The 19,634-nt window shown below is 34.6% G+C and overlaps 1 long non-coding RNA gene across 4 annotated transcripts in view; it reads right to left on the reverse strand.

Moving 5' to 3' along the window:
• The window catches only part of LOC134810557 (uncharacterized), a 42,185-nt gene that overhangs the window by 10,594 nt on the left and 11,957 nt on the right, over window positions 1-19,634 (reverse strand). Inside the window, exons 2-3 of one of the 4 annotated variants that reach the window (XR_010158941.1) lie at window positions 15,932-16,051; window positions 9,453-9,520 (exon numbers count right to left, since the gene is read on the reverse strand). The exons of 2 other annotated variants lie outside the window; for them this stretch is intronic. This is a non-coding gene — a long non-coding RNA (uncharacterized LOC134810557). The remainder of the gene's footprint in view (window positions 1-9,452; window positions 9,521-15,931; window positions 16,052-19,634) is intronic. One more of the 4 variants, XR_010158940.1, reaches the window with a different exon arrangement.

Consider the following 19,634-nt stretch of genomic DNA (forward strand, 5'->3'; position numbering starts at 1 on the left):
TATTTCATGCTATGGAGTCATTTATTCATTTGAATGCAGCACCATTCAGATTCTTTGCCAATTACTAGAAAGCATTAAATGTATATAACTGAAAAATTATCTTGGCTTCAGAGTGAAAAAGCGTACTTTATAATTTCACCTATTTATGAACCTATTTGCCCATCATTTGTTAATTTAACATTGAGGAAAGGACAGGGAAAGAAGTTGACAGTTTTAGGGTTAGAAGCAAAATGAGGAATGAAATGTGAAACACAAAGAATGAAACTTGAAAAGGATGCTTCAGGGGAGCTCAATCAGAGAAAGATTTTAAGGGTTTCTAATTTTATATGATGACTACAAAGAAATAAAAAAGGAATAACACCATCAATTTCACACCTCCCTTAATCTGGGAATATGAAGGACAAAGCATAAAACAGGTATTATTTTTGTTGTTGTTAAAGGTGACAAGGAATTAATGTTGTTCCTTAGGGTATCTGTCTAGATCTAAACAGTGGGGTTTGAAATTTCCATATGGATTTTATTTCAATTTCACCATACTCTTAATTGCTGACATGTTGGCTTTTCAAGACTGTTCATGAAAAAAACCTTAGTTAATCAGTTAATTGAAGAAGAAAGTGGTGTGATATCCTTGGAGGAAATGGGCTAGAGTCAGGAAATTTGGGTTCTGGTTTCCCTTTGTCACCGACATGCTAAATAACCCTGAGCAACCTGTTAAACCTCTCTGAGAAACACAATTTTCCTTTAAAATAACTGTACTGAACCAGACTGTCCCTGAGATCTTTTGCATATTTTGTGTTTCTAGTAATTAGAACTGTTTTCACAGGTATCAGGTGATCTGAGGGCACAGTGTAAAATTCATGGCAAGATGAGCAGTTTCATTTCCAGGTGAGAAGAATAAAATAGTCTCACGTAATTTTTCCCAATCAAGGAGTTAATTTGTAATATAGATGATGATGTCTTGTTTGAGGATTAAATAATGTATATTTAATATTCTTAGTCAGAATTTTGTTAAGGGACATAGGGAAGGATATTATGAGACTGAGGAGCTCTAAATATAACTTAAATTGATAATGCCAAAGTGGTATACCAACATAAACTACCCGGGAAGCACACAGAAGATTTAGATTTGCAAAGGCAAGATATTCAAACTTATTTTAACTACTCTTGGAACTATATTATATTTAAAGAATGAACATCTTTTAAAACAGACCTAAATGGATGAAATTCTAAAAGTTAATTAATAAATGATTAGATGATTTAAATTTTTGCATAGGAATTAAAAAGTGGCACATGCCCAAGGAGTAAAACTGGTGAGAAAATAAACTTTGTCCAAAAAATGCAACTGTTATTTCAGGTAATGTGGGTATCCTGGCAGTGCTAAATGAAGATAATTGGAATAAAAACAGAAATTTATGTTATGAAGGACTATATTTTGACTGTGAATTCAGGATTTTTTTTGCAGTCAGCAGATTTTATCATGGCTTTTGGCAGAATGATGAAAGGCCCTAAACAAGTCCTTGGGCGTTGCTGATTGAGAAACCAGCAGAATACTTTCATATTTGCAGAGAAATGTTGCCAACATGCCAGGCAAAAATGCTCACTGGGGTGGAGAATCGGAAATATGATAGTGATCTCAAATGACACAGGAAAGTTGGGGGGAATAGACAATTCTATAAGCTTAATAAAAAAATATAAAGATGCCATAATCAAATCTTAAATTTCTAATTCCAGGTCTATATTTCTGGAGATAAAGTATGATAACCGAGAGGGAGTATACCATGCTGAGATTGTTTCTAAGCTCTCTTCTTGTAGCTACTACCCTTAAGACTTGTATTATAAATTTGTTGCACACTCATCTAAAATAATTTGGTCATTCACAATAACTCATCTTTTTGGGGTTGATATGTGAAGTGACTTCCCATAATTCAAATTTAGGTGAGGGCTGTAAGTTTCCTCCTCCATAACTTCACTATGAGATGATATGTTACAATGAAAACGAGTCTCAGACCAAATTTGCTGCACATACGAAGATTTCATAGCAATGTTTATTGAAAAAAAGTCATAAAACCTGTTCTGCAAACTGTATCATTTTAGTCACTCTAACAGAAACTTGCATACAAACATCAATAGAGACAAATGTATGTTTCAGTGTCAAATACAGCTAAGCTTTTAACAGAGTCAGGTGACAAAAATCCTCCATCAGGCAGTCAAATAATTTATTTATAATCATAAGCTTGGGCTTTATTCAGAAGTGTTAGGACATTAGTTGCCTAGATACTAAGCTATTCATTCAAAGGTAGGAAAATCTGTACATTATTTCTAACCAATGCATGCATCTGAGCATCATTCATTTCACCAGTGAAAATCACTTTTAACATCTAAAGCCTTTGGTGTTGACCAGAGATAAAATATCGTACTTGAAAGCCTGGTGTAGCAGCCTCTGGATTGCAGGTTTGGGTCAATGCTAACTAACTGCCCCTGAAGTAGATCTTCCTGATTAGTATACTTCAAATGATAATTACCTAGGGCAAGATTAAACTGAAACTAATCTATCATATTGTCTATACTGCAGTATTTTAGAGTGAATTATAGACAATGTAAAGCAATTTATTTGAAATGTTAAAATAGCATTAATTTCTGTTTTATTTTTAATTTAGATAAATAAAATAATGAAAGTAAATACTGCCCTAAAATTTTGTCACCTAGGTAATGCATTGATATGTTAAATAAATACTTGAATGTGATAAGGAAAATCTATGTGGTATAGAAAGATACAAACTGAAAGGGGAAAGCTTTCCTTTTCTATCTCCTTCCAAATACCTTCACTTACAACCCCAGTACTTTTTGTCTAAGTAATCACAGGCACTTTTTTCTTTCTTTCTTCCAGAAAAAGAAAAGATTCCTCTCTCTTTCTGTCTCACAAAATATTATATATAATATTTATATGTAATATAAATACACTCATACATATAGTTCCTCATCTGAAAATTCACTTAAGAATTTTATATTTTAGAATTATATCCTTATTAGCATATATAAATCCCCCTCATTCTTTATAAATGACTCCATATTCATTATATGATTGTAGCTTAATATTTTAAACCAATCTCCCACAGAGATTCTAGCACATATATCTTGTTGCACTTTTGCAAACATTCCACTGGGTAAATGCCTAGCAGAGAAATTTCTGGCCAAAAAGTATGTGGTTTTAAAATTTGGATCGATATTGCCAAATACCCTCCTGAAAGCTTAAATCAATTTGTACCTCTACAACCTGTATGTAAGAGTGTCCTCGTCTCAAATCTTTACCAGCATTGGATATCGTTAGACTTCTACATTTTTGTCAATCTTGTTTGTAAAATTTTTTAGATTTGTATTTCTTAAATTGTTAACTTGAGATTGAAAATTTTACTTGCTAATTGGCAATTTGTATTTCTTGTCTATTGAAACACTCAAGCATATCTTTACCATTGTCCATTTTGATTTTTTTCATCTTTTCCTTACTGATTCCTATGTATGATTTCTTTGTAAATTAATGAAATTAATCTTTTTTTGCATGTTAAAAATATCTTTTTTCTGCTGGAAGCGGTGGCTCACGCCTGTAATCCCAGCACTTTGGGAGGCCGAGACGGGCAGATCACAAGGTGAGGAGATCGAGACCATCCTGGCTAACACGGTGAAACCCCGTCTCTACTAAAAAAAATACAAAAAAATTAGCCAGGGGTGGTGGCAGGTGCCTGTAGTCCCAGCTACGTGGGAGGCTGAGGCAGGAGAATGGCGTAAACCTGGGAGGTGGAGCTTGCAGTGAGCCGAGATTGCGCCACTGCACTCCAGCCTGGGTGACACAGCGAGACTCCGTCTCAAAAAAAAAAAAAAAATTTTTTTTCTTGTGTGTTGTTTGACTCTGTTTATGGTTATAATTTTAGTTTTCATTAAACAGAAGTTTTTCCACATTGATTTGAAACACAACGTTGACATAAAGGTAATATCTATATGTATTTTGGTCTATTTCTTGACTTTAATAATCTGTTCTTCTCAAGTACCAAACTGTTTAATTACTGAAGCTACATGGCATCTTAAGAGCTAGTCGGGCTAGTCATTTTCACTCTTCAATTTTAGAATTTTCTTAATATCCTTACATGTTTATTTTTCTAGATTATTCTTATATAATTTTGTCTAGTTGAAAAAGAAATCCTTTTGGTATTTTAATTGTTACTGCATTTAAATTATTGAATAATTTAGGGGAGAAATGACATCTTTACACTTTTATCTTCATAGTGTAGAAGTATATAGTGTGTATTATGATTTATTTAAGTCTTTTAAAAAAAATTCCTTAGTATAGTTTGCAAGTTTTAGACATATGGATTATGTATATTTCCTATAAGTTTATAGGTTACGGGTATTTTATATTTTAATTTTTCTTACAAATGGGATTATTTCTCCCATTAGATTTTCTATATGGCTACTGATTAAATATTGGAAAGCTATTGATATTTAATGTTAATTACGTAACCTACGACTTTTTAAATATTCTTATTATTTCTAATAGTTTTCAGTTAACCTTAAACACACACACACAGACACACACACATTATTTTTAGCAGAAATAAAGAACCAGAAAGGTTATTTAAAAGGCTTTGACTAAAAGAAGTACTCTGAATTGTCCTAATTGGAAATGGTCAGTAGAGACATGAACATATGTGTTATGTACTGAATCTCCACAAAATTCAGTGCCAAAAGGGTAAAGTATTTTGCAAAAATTTATTTTCACCTCAAGCAGAATGGACATCCATACTAAATACATATATGTTATGTAGTCAATGACCGTATTAAATAAAACAGAAAAAAAAAACGGTGGTTATTTAAAGCATTGTTACTGTGGTTGAACTCTTTGTCTGAGAGATCCAGGATTTATACCTGTGATTGAAACACTGCAATTTTGTGAACAGTTTGGGGAAAAGGTAATAGGTTAACCAATTCTTCAGACTTTCTGACATTTCAAGCTGTAAGTCTGACAACATAATCTAATTGGGCTATTAGCCTTATTCTAGGTTTTCGATTGAGCTGTTTTTTGACCTCTTTGCTTCTATCATGAGCAAAGACTGGGAAGAAAACAAAAAGTAAGCAGAAACTGCAAGTACTAGTTGATAGCTGAAAAGAGGGCTGAGACAGCTCCTTCAATCTCCACCAAATAGGTCTATAATGAGAACAGCAATTTTCAGAAGTGAAGGGACTGAGCCCAAGGTTGCTGTGTTAGGAGTGATGCACAGGGAGCCTGGGGTACAAGTGGGGTCTAGGAAGTGAGCCCAAGTCCCTGACAGCCAGAAATAACCTTAGTAAGGATGATTTCCCACCACAATACAGAAATACTGTAATTTGAAATAAATTTTTTATTGAAAATTCTCTCATAGGATTTCTGAGTTGTGTTGCTTATTTCCTTCCCAAATGATTGTTCCCTATTTTAGACTTGACCTAACATAAGATATAAAATAGTTTCAGATTGGTTTCAGCTAACAGCTCATTCCAAATGATGGGTTTTTAAATGTAATTACCTTTTTCCATTTCTCCCCACTCCTAAACTCATCCTATATATTTGTGAGTAACTTAAAGGAATGTTATTTAATATTTGTGACTCTGCAAAATAATTTTACAAATAAATGATTTCTCTAGGTCTAGATCAATAGGTTCTTTACACATAAAATGTTTACAGACATGAATTAAACAAAATAAATTTGTTAAGAATAGCACAGCAAGGCTAAAAATAAAACAAAATGAAATATTAGTGTACATGTGCAAGTACACTATGCATATACAAAATAAACTCTAGTTATTTATAAAATTTGGAAGAAATAGACTGCTTATCCTGTAACATGAAGAAAGAAAATACACTTTGCATGATATTCTTATCTAAGACTTACGATACAGAGGATTTATTTATTTATTTATTTTTTGACAGGGCCTTGCTCTGTTGCCTTGGCTGGAGTGCAGTGGCATGATCATGGCTCACTGCAGCCTCAAACTCAGGGGAACATATTTTTAAATAAGTTGTTTATTTTAGAAGTTTTCTAATATTCAGGAATTAGGTAAATTAATTTAGAAAGTTATTTGGAGAGTTGGGATTATAGATAGAGTTTTTTAAAATATAAATTCCATACCATTATTATGATTAGAATGTAAACTCTGGAAAGACATTTTTGGTTTTACTGTTTTGGCCACAGAATATAGAGTAGTTCCTAGAACAATTCTTGATGCATAATAGGCATTTGCATATAAATACATCAGTAATATTTGAGAATACATACATAAGTATGACTTTATCTGTGTGCACTTAACATGATTCAAAGCAAAGTAGCATTTAATGTGTAGATTTTACATAAAATTAAACTCTCAGATTTTATTGTCAATTTTGTTCTTTACAGCAAATGAATTTTAACTACTTTAATCATTCTTTTATTTATAAATTAAAAGCTTTAGTATATTAATGTTATTAATTCAATGTAGTCATTATAATTTTCTCATTGGCTAAATATTCACAGAACACTTTCAGAATTAAAAAAAAGACAAAGATGATGGTAATGGCTAACATGTACATGCTCCATTTATTCTATGTTGTGTATTTTTCTAAGAATTTACATGTGTTAATTCTAATCTTCTGTTATGGGATGCAACATGTCTATTAAAAAATATAGACACTCCACAATTTTCCTTGCAGCTCTGAATGCCATTGTTCCTGTCCTGGCCAATGACATGTAATCAGAAGTCATTAGACTAAGAATCCAGAAAAGGCACAGACTCAGCTAGTGGACAGTGTCTGTAAGTACAGCAGCCCTCATAAGGACCTAAGGAAGGAACCCCATACTAAGGGTGATGGGGTCTAAAGATAAGCAATCTGGTACTAAAACTGGGACTGTCTACATGAGAAAAAATAATTCCTATATAAACCACAGCAATCATGTTTTTGTTACATGCAAAAGAACTCTAAATTCATAACTGGTTTAGCTGATAATAGGAACATTTTCATTCATCCTTTCATTTCATAAATATGTATTGAACACTTGCTATGAGCCAGGTACTGTTCTAGGTAGTTGGGATATATCACCGCACAAAACAGATAAATATCTGCTCTCAAGAAGCTTATATTGTAGAGATGGTGGGTCAACAATAAAGAAACTAATTATTTAGTTTATTAGAAGATGATGTGTTATGAGAAAGAGACGACAGAGCAGGATAAGGGAGATCAACAGTGCCAGAGAGAGGATAAAGTTGCCATTTTAAATCAGGCGGTCATGTAGCCCCATTGAAGAGATGATATTGAATACAGACTTGAAAGAGGTAAAGGATAATTGCAGATGAATGACACAACCAATGTGTATGTCTTAAGTGGCCAAGTGGCTGATATATTTGAAGAAGAACAAGGAGGCCTGTGTGTTTTAGGTGCAGTGAGACAGGGAAAGAGACCAGAGAGGTAATGCAGGGGATGGGATGGAGGAGTAGACCATGCAGAGCCTTGTAGGCCACTGTAAGGATCTTTGCTTTTACTCTGAAATAGGGAGCCACTATAGAGTTTTGAGCAGAAGAGAACAAATCAATGTTTGAAAATGATCTCTTTTGTTTCTGTGTTGACTACAGGGAAGAAAGGATAAAAACAAAGCAGTTTTTGGGAGGTAATTATATTAATTCAGGGTGTAGTAATTCATGAGGGTTGATACAGTTTTGCTCTGTGTCCCCACACAAATCTCACCATCAATTGTAATCCCCATAATCCCCATGTGTCAAGGGCAATTGAATCATGGTGGCAGTTCCCCTCATGCTTTTCTCGTGATAATGAGTGAGTCTCGCAAGATCTGATGGTTTTATAAGCATCTGGCATTTCTCCTGCTTGCACTTCTCCTTCCTGCCTCCTTGTGAAGAAAGAGCCTTGCTCCCCCTTTGCCTTCTGCCATGATCGTAAATTTCCTGAGGGTTCCCCAGCCATGCTGAACTGTGAGTCAATGAAACCTGTTTCCTTTTTAAGTTACCCAGTCTTGGGTATGTCTTTATTAGCAGCTTGAGAACGGACTAATACAAGGATCTAGACCAGTGGTAGCACTCGGGGTAGGGAGGGAGGAGTATTCAGATTATGGATATATTTTGACGGCAGAGCCATCAGAATTTCCTAAGAGGTTTGAATGTGGGCTGTGAGAGAAAGAAGATCAAGTATGGCTTCTGGGGAAATGATGTAGGGCGTTTTTAAAAGAACTTATCTTTATAGCGCTTACAGCCAATATATTATAAAAGCTTGCTACCTTATTTGAAGCCCCAGAAAATAATGTCTCTCTGAGTCATTAAAAAATTCTAAAGATTAGAAAGTCAAAGTTAAACAACAACAACAAAAATTTCAGAAGACTTCTCAATTAATGATGACTGTGTATCTACACTTCAGGCTCCAAACAAGCTGCTTAGTTTGGACAATGTCAAGTTTTTGCAAAAATCTTCCACTTCAACAAGAGTAGATTTGACTGTCTGTGAATAATGGTTATAGGAGTTGCCTAAGGACCTTATTTTTGTCGAGTTGTAGTTTTCACAAAGGCTTATAATATTAGACATGTACAGATAAAATTAGTGTAACCCACTGAGATTTAGAGGTAGTGTACCGAAGGCTAGCACAAGATTATCTCAGAACTAGAAAAATAAGGTTAAATTTTAAGAGTTAAATTACTAAAACCTTCATGTAATTTATGAAATTATCAAATCTATGTATATTTTATTCATCAAATTTGGAAGAAAAAGGCCTAGAAATATGTTTGAAATATGATTAAATGTGAAAGGAACTAGAATATAATTAATGATGTTAACATATATATGAAGACAGACTGGTTTACAAAAGAGGGAAAGGCTACAGGAGTTTGGAGAAGGGGAACATGGGTAAGAATTTTCAAGTGTTTACTTTCACATTCTGCTTACTCTGACCAGAATACATTCAAAGTCTTACAACTGCTTGCACTGGAGAACAGCGTCTGACTAGCTTGAGGTGTAAGAACTAGTTTATCTAAAATATTCCTAGCCCACTCACATGTTTCAACTAAAGAAAGACTTTACTTAGTGCCCTTGAGGAAGAAGAAGATACATGTCTATTTGGATATTGTAGACTGTGGTGGTTAATTTTATGTGTCAACTTGACTGGGCTAAGGGATGCCCAGATAGCTGGTAAATATTATTTCTGGGCATGTCAAATGAGGGTCTTTATGGACCCTTAACATTTGAATTGGTAGACTGAGTAAAGAAGATTTCCTTCCCCAATGTGGGTGAGCCTCATTCAATTCACTGAGGGACTGAATAGAACAAAAAGGCAGAGGAAGAATAAATTTGCTCCCTCTTCTTGAGCTGGGGCATCTATATTCTCCAGGCTTTGGAAACTGATGGTCTTGTTTATCAGGGCTTTGGACTTACAGTGAAATATACCACTGACTTACCTGGTTCTCCATCCTGCAGATGGCAGACTGTGGGACTTGTCGCCCTCCATAATCGAGATAACAAATTCCTATAATAATAGGATATATTTGTATCATATAAATGTTTATATATTTATAAGATAGTGTGTGTGTGTGCATGTATATATATATATACATATATATATACATATATATGTATATATATATATGTTCTGTTTCTCTGAAGAACTCTGACTAATACAAAAGATATTAAAGGTTTCATAGGCTTCTTGTTTCCCAACTCTGGTCCTAAAATAGGATTAAGCTGCATTTGTTCTTTCTAATGACAGCTTGATCTGATAATAGATAAGATGTTAATGACCCTATTGAACCATTCTCTGATTTTCTGAATCGTGCTTTTCTTGGTTTCTTCCTGATTCCTTAGAGGATATGTTGTGAAATCAATTCATAGCTCTTTGTAGTTTGGCCAAACCAGAAGTATGAATGCTTTGAAAACAAATTCATAATTATTTGATGAATTTTCTTCCCAAGATTTTTTTCACCTCACCCTTGAAATGGTGAAAGCTTCTTTATGAAGGAGCAATACTGTGTATTTACAACCTTTCCTCCCATCTCGGCTGAAGTATTTTGCTTCCTGTCTAGGTCTTACTGCTCTGCCTATGTTCCTAATCTTAACACTGATTTATCTTTTCGTTAAATGTTCATGTGGCATCTATTTTGTACCAGCAACTTTGCCAGACTTTGAAAATATAAAGGTAAAAGATGACATTATGCTTGCGCTTAAGAATCTGACAAACTGAAAGGAGATATAAATGTATGTGAGATAAACTTCAAGAAAAGATACTAATGTGTAGAAAGTAGTATGAATGAAGACCTAAAGGAACACAGATAGTGCAATGAATGATTCAAATCTGGTTGTTAATGATAGCTCTATATTGGACTTTGAGTTGATCTTGAAAAATGATTAAGAATCTGTAAAATGCAAAGGAAAACCCAGGGCATTTCAGGTAGCTAGATATAATAATGGGCAGGGAAGGGTTAACAGAAAATGAGACTGGAGTGGTAATATTTTTCTATTGTAAGAAAATTAGAATTTTTTCCTAATTAAAAGAAATTATAGACATAAAATATTTCAATGAAAAATACAGAAGAATATTTCAACTTTATTTACTATTTTTAGAATCTGTAGTTTTACTCTTAGGTGGTTTCTGAAATAATGGGAATTTAAAAAAATAACTGAGCTACTAAAAACACAGAGAGTTTATTTGTAATCACTGAAAGTATCTTGTCAGTAATGTGAGATCAGAAATATTTATCTGTTTTCAAATATGTAGCATTGTTTTATCAAAAGTTTAAATTAATGATATTACTAAGAAATGACATTCCTGAATATCATAATTTATTCTCTGGGAGCACTGAATTAGGAGAATGCAGTAATAGATTAAATCTGTTCTTTTGTGCAACTATGAGGATACATTAGTTGGTATAGAGAAAGAAACAATTTTACGTATCTGTTTAAATGTATTTTATAATCTGTTTTAAAATGAAAGGACATGTCTTCTTAAATAACAAGAAGTAGACCTATAAGTGAGCTAAAGCCTCCTATGGCTTTAAAGGGAAAATGCAATGTGAGCCCAAGTGTGCTGTGGGAATTTGGATTTAAATAAGTTCTGGTTACAAAAAGGGAGAAGAATAGGTATGAAAAAGAAATATGGTCAGAAGAGGAAATTTTTCTGCTGATTTGAAAAACTCTGTCACACAGAAGTTATTCTGGGAAATGCAGGACCTATACAACGATGGTCTCTTTCTGTCAAATTCCATAAGAAAGGAAAAGTTAGAACTCTGAAGAAATGAGTTAACCCTCTGGGAAATTACTTTACTAGCTAAGTTAAAGGTAAGCTGAGATCATAGATAACTATTAAAATGAGAAAGGGTACAGTAACATTTTTAACTCCAACAGTTGAGGAACTCTGAAAAAAACTTGAGAGAAAAAACCCTCTGTTTAAATCTGTAAGGAACAGAAGAATTAAGATTCATAATTGTTACAGGTTAATGAAGATGCTCTCTTATTTTACCCAAATATTTGTGGTCTTTTAAACTTTGCTCAAAGTTACCTAATCTTTAAAATATATCATTTTCATATTATCATTTGCTACAAATTTTATAATATAAAAGTACATGATTATTTATTTAGGACAGTTTATAACATTCTAAAATATTTTTAAATTTTATTTTGTATATTTGAATTCTGGCGAGGTTGCATATTTTTTCAATCAGATTTTTGTGACCTGTTGATTCATTCAAGTTATTTCTCAACTATCTATTGTGGTTTTTATGTCTTTTTGTTTTGTTTTGTTTTGTTTTGTTTTTACTGATTTGATAAACAGATTAGTAGGAATGGGGAAACTTTGTTATTATTCCTGCTGAAATATCCTAATACGAATACATGTTTTAGAAGACGGTGTGGTGATTCCTCAAGGATCTAGAACCAGAAATACCATTTGACCCAGCAATCCCATTACTGGGCACATACCCAAAGGATTATAAATCATTATACTATAAAGACACCTGCACACATATATTTATTGTGGCACTATTCACAGTAGCAAAGACTTGGAACCAACCCAAATGTCCATCAAGGATAGACTGGATTTAGAAAATGTGGCACCATGGAATACTATGCAGCCATAAAAAACAATGAGTTCATGTCTTTTGCAGGGACATGGATGAAGCTGGAAACCATCATTTTCAGCAAAGTATCACGAGATGAGAAAATGAAACACCGCATGTTCTCACTCATAAGTGGGAGTTGAATGATGAGAACACATGGACCCAGGGAGGGGAATATCACACACTGGGACCTGTCGGGGGGTTGGGGGCTAGGGGAGGGATAACATTAGGAGAAATACCTAATGTAGGTGATAGGTTGATGGGTGCAGCAAACCACCAAGGCACGTGTATACCTGTGTACCAAAACTGCACACTCTGCACACATAACCCAGAACTTAAAGTATAATAAAGAAAATAACATAATTGAGTATAAATAAATGTTATATTTATTTATATATGATATACATGTATACCATATATATGATATACATGTATACCATATATATGATATACATGTATACCATATATATGATATACATGTATATCATATATATGATATATATTTATATATTTGAGCATAAGTAAATGCTATAGTTTCATCACATAGTAACTGTGCCCATGGAAAGTCAGACTGCTTGGATGTGCAGGTCACAGTCCAAGCACTCCCATTCATTGGCTGGCAATTACAGAAATTTCAGGTTTATAATTAAGAGGATTAGGAATGATAGTAAAAGGAGTTAAAATACATATTAAATAATACAAAGAAATTAAGGGAAAATAACCCCTAGAGAGCTTTCTTTGCAATTGAAAATCTGTATAGTGGCAACTAAAGTTACAGCATGAAAAGTCAATTAACTTAAAACTATATTAATAATCTCTGTGTGTAATAACCTAAAATAAGAATATTAGATTCCCAGGAAAATTAAACAAGTTTCTAAGATTTCTTATATCATTATGACCGATTTAAATAAGTCAATTCTATTATTATTATTACTTATAATATGTTCTTCGAAAATGAAGCTCATTTTTCAAATCTAATTTCTGAGGATAGTGTCTAGAATCAAAGAGATGAAATGTTGTGCTTCACAACCCATTCTGCAACTTGCTAAAATTTCAGATCAAATTCTACAAAACCTATGTAAACAGATACTTTCTATTTACATTGCCAGATTTTCCCCTCTGTTTAAAAATAACAGATCGGTCATGCTTGAAGGTTGCATCCCGTTTTAGGTGTCAAAGAAATAAAGTTAGACACCGCGGAGCGTTTTAGAGTCCACGTAAGCACATCTTTCTGTCTCACTGATAAGATCCAGTCCATCCTCTGCATAGTTCTGGTGTTTCTTTTTGTCTGTCACGCTGTTGTGTAGACAGCTTGTGGCAGATGTATTCCATAAATGTTAAGGTACATTGGGTTCAGGATTGCTTCTGACATCAAGTGCATAGATAGAGCTTTATCGTTTCCAAATACGGGCTGATCTCCAGCCAAGAAAATCTATGATTCTAGGACATACTGACATAATGAAAACTCAGTTAAGTTCCCATAGAGTGTAGCTTGTTTGGCTCTGACATTTCGAGGGCAGAAGGGTTTATGTTAAATATTTGGTTGCATTGGGTTGGTGGACAGTCTATCTTTATTTTGACCTTTCTGTCTCTAGCTCTCTATTTTTCAAGCAGAAGACATAATCCTTCCCCTCAGCTAGAAAAGTGGCCCAGAACATTCCATAGCAATTAGTGGCCCCTATTGATAGTTAGACTTTTGCAACAAAAGCATGTGCCTTCCTTGGTTGTACAATTTCTTATTTGTTCTTTAAAAGTAAATTTCCAGGAATAAATCCAGGAACTACCTGTGACTCTCTCTTCCCTCTCTCCAGTTCCTTTTCATAGCTAGAATGGTCCTTGCAAAGAGTAATAATTACCTATGCTTCCCACCTCTAGGTCACTTCAAATGTACACTTTATCATGTCTGTTTCATATCTCCTAAAGAATCTAGCCACAGTGAAATTCCACCTCAATCTGTAGTATCAAGAAAGTTCAAACATATACTCTTTCCTCGTTTACTACCTAACAAATTCGTATCACACAAGGAAGAAAAAAATTCTTTATAACACATAAACATAAGTTATTCGACTCTTCTATTTGCTGGGTCTTTTCCTAGTAAATAAAAAGTGGGGACTACTTTCCATATTCTCAGAGGCATCATTTTAATGTTTTCCCTACAATATACATTTTCCTTAGACCAAGTTGTATATTGCCATGTATTATTTTGGAACCAGGATAAATCGAAGTTTTAGATTGCTTAGCTACTACTTACTGCAGGATGTTAGAGCAAATGAAAAACTGAAAATAATTCAAGAGATGATCCTTATGTTGGTAATTGAGTTGGTGCAAACTACTATAATGTTAAAAGAAACAGAAAAAGCTAATTTAAGAAACGACCATTTCCTTTATGCCTTGTGAGCAGCAGGTTAAAGCTCAACGGATTTTTTTTTAACATAATGGGGTACTGGGGAACCTTGTTATTAATGCATCACTGAAAAACATTTATCCAAGGTGTAAACAATCGACAAAACTTGAAATGTCTACTTGCCAAACATCAGGGCTTCAAGCTCTTTAAGCACTTTCTGTGCAGCAGGGGGTTGTATTTATTATTTGAAAGGATGACCTGTTAATGGGATCCAGTGGTATTGGAATCTGACATACAACCTAGAGATAAAATTGGATGAATTGGATAATTTTTTGAAATGAATACCAGGGTAGGAAAAAAGATGTTTTTCAACATTATTAAATAATGCCGATATTTTTCTGTGTATCTAGGGGGATTCTCCTTGCTGTATGTTATTAATGACTCCTGAAAACAGATAATGAAATTGACTTTAAATATTGTTCATGTGGATGCTCACATCTAGAAGGGGTGTGTGTCGTGTGTGTGTGTGTGTCTGTGTGTGTGTGTTTAAACTAGAATCTAATTTCCATCTCCTATGGGCTTTTAAAGGCTGTCTCCATAGCGATGACCAATGAGAGGAGAGGATTTAGCAGGTTTCTTTCTCAGTATATGTGGCACAGTCATCTCTTTTTATGTCCTTCTATTTGTTCCCTATATGCCATTACTGGCTGCCTCTATGGCAACAGCCAATGAGCTCTTGCACATACATCACTGCACCCTCTGTATATGCTCCTCTGTGTGTGCCCTCATGCACTCAGTGGTATCATAAAGCATCTGAGGAGTTGTATGTGCCCAGTGAGTTGGTTTTGTGCCCCTGGAACCTCCTCTTCCTTCCATGCCCTCAGGATAGCATGGATCATAAACACCTTAAAAATTGTACCTGCTTGAATTGTCCCTCCCTGTTCAGTACACATTAATCTTCTCTGACCTAGGTTCCATGGATATAATGTGTTCATTATAGAAGATGAAAGATGAAAGCTTGTTGGCTGCGTAGCTTTGGGAGAACCTCAACTTGTAAAATATGAAGTCCCGGTATGGGATAGATATTTAAGTCTAGCAGAACTTTCTTATAAAAGGATACATTCTAGTCAACATTTTGATATTTCATACTACTTCTTGGTAGGATTTAAAACACTAGATTTGCATTTTATTGTTTTATAAACAATTATCATGTAAGTGATTTTTCTGCATGTGGTATTTATTTATTTTTCCTAGGGATAAAAGCAAACATTAAACATAAAATCCGCCCTCAAGAAGCCTATTTTCGCAAATAATCATCTTCCATACCCACTTTGATGAGATAATCATCTAATGAAAACAAATTGATGGTAATCAAATTGATGGTATACACTAAAAGAGGTAAAAATTAAAGACAAAAGAAGTATTGGTAAGTAGTTCAGAAATGTGTACATTTAAAACAAAAATATGAGATTAAGAGAAAACTAACCTGGTATTTAGATGTTTTTGTTGTTTTGCTTATGTTTAACTTTTAGACTTTTCTCATAGAGACATTGTAACTAAAATCCACACTTCTGTAATATCGCGCTTGTAATTTCCATTTCAAACCCTAAAGCAAAATTTAATTTAATTCAATTTGGAGTTTGGAGCACAGTGTAGACAATTTAAACTTAACTATATCTAATTACTTTCACCATTTTGTGTTTTAAAATTAACAACAAATCTTGCAATAGCATATATTCTAATATGTTCCTTTTAAATTGGTGATAAATGGCAGCAGAAATCCTTGTAAGGAAAGGATCCAAAGAAAACATTCTTGTGAGCTATATTGATTGTCACTCATTGTAAGAAAAAGCAAACACTTTGTCTTCACAAATTGGGTCCTCAGGCCTGCAGGAGGATTCCTCTTGAATGGGGGTTGTTATTACTCCAAGAGACTCGGGCTAGGGATGGCATAGACAAAGGAAGGCTGAAAAACTCATATTCAAGACTAAATCTTAGAGATCAGAAGTGATTCCTTCAATGACTACTCAGAAGTCAGCTACCACAGATCAGGGAACATAGTCATAACAACATCATAAAACTACTTAAATTTTGTAATTTCCCCATGCATTTTGGTTTTGCCATCCCCTTAAAATCAAAAGTCCTGTGTGTTTGTCTTTGGGGACAGCAAGAAAGCCTGAAGTTGCAGAGACTATCCCTCTTTGCTGCTATATTAGTGGTGAGAAGATGTTTGAGGATGAGAGAGGGGTGGAAGCACTATGGACATTACTGAGGTTAATGTCAAACAACAAGGCCAGCACAGAAGCCAATCTGGGTTATAGGCACACTGAGTATATCTTACTAACCACACAGCATCATGACCCCCCGATGCATTCAATTGGGATGATGTTATGTGCCATTTAAATCTTTATCACTAACTCTTTATCACATGCCATGAGACTCAATCACTGAAATCTTAGTCTATTCATTTATGCAACCAACAGACACATGAAAAAATGCTCATCATCACTGGCCATCAGAGAAATGCAAATCAAAACCACAATGAGATATCATCTCACACCAGTTAGAATGGCGATCATTAAAAAGTCAGGAAACAACAGGTGCTGGAGAGGATGTGGAGAAATAGGAACACTTTTACGCTGTTGGTGGGACTGTAAACTAATTCAACCATTGTGGAAGACAGTGTGGCGATTCCTCAGGGATCTAGAACTAGAAATATCATTTGACCCAGCCATCCCATTACTGGGTATATACCCAAAGGAATATAAATCACACTGCTATAAAGACACATGCACACATATGTTTATTGTGCCACTACTCACAATAGCAAAGACTTGGAACCAATCCAAATGTCCAACAATGATAGACTGGATTAAGAAAATGTGGCACATATACACCATAGAATACTAGCAGTTATAAAAAAGGATGAGTTCATGTCCTTTGTAGGGACATGGAAGAAGCTGGAAACCATCATTCTCAGCAAACTATTGCAAGGACAAAAAACCAAACACCGCATGTTCTCACTCACAGGTGGGAATTGAAGAATGAGAACACTTGGACACAGGAAGGGGAACATCACACACCGGGGCCTGTTGTGGGGTGGGGGGAGGGGGAGAGATAGCATTAGGAGCTATACCTAATGTAAATGACGAGTTAATGGGTGCAGCACACCAACATGGCACATGTATACATATGTAACAAACCTGCACGTTGTGCACATGTACCCTAGAACTTCAAGTACAATAAAAAAAAAAAAATATATATATATATATATATATATAAAGAACTGAGTAGATCTTACAATTTTCAAAGACCCACTTGGATATACTCTTCAAATAATTTTTGAAATCTGTCATAACCAAATAAAACGTGCAAATGAAAACCAATAAAAAGAAATCTTGGTCTATTTTATGAAGAGGTTGGTTCACCCTAAACACTGTCTTCAGACATTCCATTTATTGCGAATTATTTTTCAACCCAGGCAGATTATTTTTCTGTTCCCTAGATAATGCTAAAAATAGCAGTATTATTCCATCTTAAGTAGTTGTTAAGCAATGCTTAGCAATTGAGGTTTGGAGAATTTCTGATGCTTTTTAAAAGCAACTTCATACTCCTAACCCATAGCTTTCTTTCAGCAATTGCTCACATACCTCCCAATTTTTCCTATCTGATTTTGTTTTCCTCCAACTGCAATATCAAGTTACCATTAGCACTCATTCTTTGGTTTTCTCTTTGCCAGGTGACATTACATGGTAATTGTCCAGTATCAGTTTTTCTTCCTCCACTGCCGCCTCCTTACCCCATTTTATCTGCAGGCATTAGGTTCTATTTCACTTTTATGTTGAATATTAAACTTTCAGGTAAAATTAGTGATTTTTCTAGTGTTAAAAATTGTTATTTTCTCATTGAATGGTGTTTATCATGTGTCCCCATTTATTCCTATTTCAGTCTCTAAGTATAGTTGAACCTAAAGTTATGCAAGACCAGAAATCTTTTCAAGTTTGCACTCTCCTTGCTATAGTTATACAAACCAGTGGAAAGTAATTTTCATTAGTTAATACAATGGTAGACTAAAATTCATTTGGCTAACAGGAAATGAAGTTTCTCTGTTCCTCTTTTCCCTCCAGTTTTTACACTGATAATTTAATCTCATTGATTCTTAAGTAAATTTTTTTGTGCATTATTCTTATGAAATCATTATTCTTATTATTATAAAACCTTTATGTATGTTTAGGCTGTGGGAGGTGGTGGGGAAGTCATAGGGGGTGGAGGATAGGGTGGAAGAGGGATGCTTCGACTGGTTTGTTTAGATCATTATATATAAATCAACTGTAGTACTAATACTTGCTTTAATATTTGAAGTAAAAAAGAAGAAAGGAGAAGTAAGAAAAGGTAAAAGCAACAAGGTAAAAGAAAAAAATCTTTTTTTTTTCTTTCTTACTGGGTGCTTTTTTAGGTAGTCCACAGAATTTTTGGTATCCACCACCTTCTTTTCTGGCCTTTCTTCCTTTATGATGCCTGGAATCCTTTTCCATAGTTCCCAGAGTTGCATGCTCTCTGCTGTACCAAATCCTGTTCTGTTCAGCATTTTGGTCTCCTGTTGCCAATCAGAAGGTTACAAATGGGGCTGGGCATGGTAGCTCACGCCTGTAATCCCAGCACTTTCGGGGGCTGAGGCAGGTGGATCACCTGAGGTCAGGAGTTCAAGACCAGCCTGGCCAACATGATGAAACCCTGCCTCTACTAAAAATACAAAAAATTAGCTGGGCGTGGTCGTGGGCACCTGTAATCTCGGCTACTCAGGAGGCTGAGGCAGGAGAATTGCTTGAACCCAGGAGGTGGAGGTTGCAGTGAGCCAAAATCACGCCACTGCACTCCAGCCTGGGCAACAAGAGTGAAACTCCATCTCAAACAAACAAACAAACAAACAACAACAACAGAAAAAAGAAAAGAAGGTTACAAACAGTCTGACTTTTCTCTCCTCAGAGAAGCTAATTTCAGCTGGCTGTTATGAGGACATGAAATTAAACTAACATTTACTAATATGTGTATAGTGGATAGCACTTTACCCTTTCCAGAAGTATTTGCATTTTAAGAAAGATGTAAACCAAAGGATAATCTTTTTGGTAGAATTTTATGGGGTGTAACGACTGAAGTACAAATAATAATAATAATAATAATAATAATTC

This window comes from Pan troglodytes, chromosome 6, assembly GCF_028858775.2.
Source record: "Pan troglodytes isolate AG18354 chromosome 6, NHGRI_mPanTro3-v2.0_pri, whole genome shotgun sequence".
NCBI lineage: Eukaryota > Metazoa > Chordata > Mammalia > Primates > Hominidae > Pan > Pan troglodytes.